Raw genomic sequence first — 4007 nt, 5'->3', positions numbered from 1 at the left:
TCTTCCAATACCATATTCATTGAATTTAACCACTAAAACAAGGTTAGTTAGATCACATAATAAAGATTAGCTATGTTAGGAATCTCACATTTAATTCACTGATTATCAGTGGCATTGATATCAGTGATTATCCACTGATTCAAATTTAGAGAGTATATATATATATATATAAAATTCCTAATTAATATGATATGAATATGATGTGATGACTTATAATATGATTTATAATAACTTACTTACTCAAATAATAATACAGTGAAAAATGTAATCTAATGGAATTAAGGAAATATTTTATACAAATTATATTAACACATGCAATTTGTATTGTCTTAACAAAATTATGTTATAAAACAATAAATTATTTCATTGCAAAAAATTATAGCTTAGACTCAATAATTTTCTTATATTTTCTGGTAAAAGAAAATATAAGAATGTTTATTTATAATTATTTACAAAATCCTAGACATTTAAGGGGAAACATACGAGGTCTGTTCAAAAAGTATCGGACCTCTGCGTATATCTTTGTCCTTGGGCATCCTATTATGGAAAACAGGTATTCAGTATTTAAGGTGGACTTTAAGGAGTACCCCCATCAAGCGGCTGTATCTACTTTACATACAGAAAGACCAAAAAGATGCCTAATTCTTAAAGATCTTTTTTGCAAAAACTACTAACTTTACTCAAAGTTTGGTTTTAAACAAAGTTTTGATCAATATATCTTACAATAGGATAAAGTTGCCGAAATCATACTGGTTCCTAAATCACATTACTTCGCTTGAAAATTCAATTATTGTATACTTACATACTTTCTTACGAGTTATAAGAATTTTATTATTTAAGAACATGGTGTTGCAACGCTGCTGCGTTACATTCGTGACATGGAGGGCAATAAGAGTGCTATTATTTACATAAATAAAAAAATAGTGATAATGTTGCTATTTTTTAACGTATTTCATATTGTTCCTTCAAAAAAAGACCATATATCGGTAAAGAAATATATCAATGCATAATTTCATGAAAAATTATTTTTAATGTTTATTTGAAATTTATTAATGCAGTAATTGCGCACAAAGTTTTTATATAATATCATATTATTATTATTATTAGCAATGATATTATGATAAGTATAGATTTCACGTTTCTTATCTTAATCGATCTTATTAGCATCTTTGCTCTGTTAGAAAGAGAACATAATAAAGAAGGCGACAAGGAGGTCGATTCAACTTATGTGCGTGCTCTCACTATTATTTTAAAAAGAAAAAGACAGAGAGAGTGAGTGAGAGAGAGAGAGAGAGAGAGAAAGAAAGACTAATTGCATCAATATACCTCTCTCTTTTAAATCCGACAGTGACAACTAATTGAAATATGCGCAGTTTATACTTATTACCTATTAGGTATTTTTTGTGCATAACGCATGAATATTTACACATGATAAATAAATCTGACTTAAAATACTAAGCAATCTTAAATTCTAAGAATATATATAAGGCATGAATAAATCTTAACATGTTCCGTCCAGAATAAGCATAGTTGCTAATTCTTCGATCTTCGCTCACAGATTTTGGTTTTTTTGGACAAATCTTCGATTCTCCGATTGTAAACATTTGACGTTTTTTAATGTTTTTTTTAAAGAATGCATTACAATATAATAACAATTTTTGAAGTAGCAATCGATATTCGGCAAGATAAATAAAACCTCCGATTTTTAAAAACAAAAAACTGATAAGTTAAGTATTGATAATCCTCAGATTTTCGGTTCAAACTGTTGTGATACTTGGTTACAAAAAAAATAATTATAAAATAATTTCTGATATCATTTGTAGATACATAGTTATGATACGTGATGAAATATCGGTACATTAAATCTTTTTTTTTAGAACAATAACTTTGTAATCTTTTAATCTTATTATGATATACACTACTCAACAAAAAATAGGGAACACTTTCGAACACGCTCAAAATTGCGCAATATTCAAAACGCCATAATTCGGTGAAAAATCGTCGCAGAAAATAAATCAAAAAAGCATTTTAAAGCGTGAAATCTCTACTTTTCAAATCGGTAATCGATATTTCAATTTGATCGATCCTTCATGGAACTACGCGGATAAAAATGGATACCCGTCAAATTTGAAAATTTTGATCAAATTTTACAAAGATCTGTGGCGTGTACTAAAAATTGCACAATAATGCGATTCACAGCATTCGAAAGAGTGAATCTTTACCTTCAATTTGTTTTTTTATTGATCGTTCTACGATTTTTTTTCACCGAGTTATTGAACGTTGAAGTAAAAATGTCATATTGTACAATTTTGAGCATGTTCGAAAGTGTTCCCTATTTTTTGTTGAGTAGTGTACATATTATTTAACAAATGAAACAAATAAAAATACTCAGTCCCGTGATGTGATGATCAAATTACTTAAAATCGGTGTGGAACGCGCCAGTAATATATTTTTATGTACATACAGGCAATTATAACGTAATAAAATTATGTAATGTATTTTTCTAACTCATTAAGCTTCTTGAAGTTTAAAGACAAGATTTCTATTTTTATTTACTCGTAACTCAAAATTTTTTTACTAAAAAAAGTTACTTTTAAATTAATCAAATTATCGAAAATGAAAAGTTACAGACATCCTGTATTTAAAAACATTACATGATATTTGTATACATTGCATTTAGAAAATTTAATGTACACATTGCATCTTAAAACATACATAATTTATATGTTTTCAATATTTATAATCAAACGTATATGTCAAGTTTTCCTACCTGTTATATTTCTGCATACATCTTACGTGACATAAATTTTTTTATAGAAAGTGATCTATATAAAGTGAAATGTACAGTTTATTGGCCATTTAATAGTATCTCAAATATCATAACATTTATAACTGTGAAGCAATAGTTCGGTTAAGTATTGCGTTGATTGTTAATATAATGAACGTACTGATGTGCGTTCTTGCAGAAGAGAAACTCTACTCTGATGAATTCGATAATGTCGATATTCAAACAATTTTTAATAATAAAGGTTTAATAGAAGACTATTACAATTGCTTTATGGAAACAGGACAGTGCAAGACACCACAGCAGAGATTCTTCACAGGTATTTCTGTACGATTACCAAATGATTTTCTTTATTTGGTGACAAATTCTTTAGTCGCATTTACGAAATATCGCAATAGTTCATAGTGTACTACAGTTGTGGATCACCTACTCTATACGTTTTCAAAAAATACATAATGTAAAAATGCATATAAATATTAATCATTTATTAATCACATTTAATTAGAATAATAATAAAGTTGGAGTCGATTTTGTTTAAATACGAGGGTCGTCTGAAAAGTTTTGAGCCTAACATAGAAACAAGTAATTTTTAGGTCAAATTCAATTTTATTTTTCCAGTCTCCTTTTAAGTCGATACTTTTTTTCCAGCGATGCTCCCACCCCTTTAATCCATTCAAATAATACTGAGCGTCTTGCTTTGCAAAATAGGCGTTTACGAATGCGATGACCTCCTCGTTCGATGAACATTTCTGTCCTTCGAGCCAAACTTTGAGCCTAGAAAACAGAAAAAAGTCGCTGGGGGTCAGATCTGGTGAATACGGTGGATGGTCAATTAATTCGAACCGCAATTCGTGAATTTTTGCCATAGCGACCGCCGAAGTGTGAGACGGTGCGTTATCTTGATGGAACAGCACTTTCTTCTTTTTCAAATGCGGTCGTTTTTTCTCAATTTCTGCCTTCAGCTTGTCAAGCAATGATGCGTAATACGTCCCTGTTATTATTTTACCTTTTTCAAGATAGTCGATCAACACAATTCCATGATTGTCTCAAAAAACAGTCGCCATCACCTTTCTTGCCGATAAAACCGTCTTCGCTTTCTTCGGAGCAGGTTTATCCTTCGCAGTCCACTGTTTTAATTGTTCTTTCGTTTCAGGAGTGAAGTGGTGGACCCAAGTTTCATCAACCGTTATTAATCAACGCAAAAAATCCGACTCGTTTCGCT

The sequence above is a fragment of the Mycetomoellerius zeteki genome, unplaced genomic scaffold (genome assembly GCF_001594055.1).
Source record: "Mycetomoellerius zeteki isolate Tzet28-1 unplaced genomic scaffold, Tzet1.0 scaffold70, whole genome shotgun sequence".
In the NCBI taxonomy this organism is placed as follows: domain Eukaryota; kingdom Metazoa; phylum Arthropoda; class Insecta; order Hymenoptera; family Formicidae; genus Mycetomoellerius; species Mycetomoellerius zeteki.
This window is presented reverse-complemented; position numbering follows the sequence as displayed.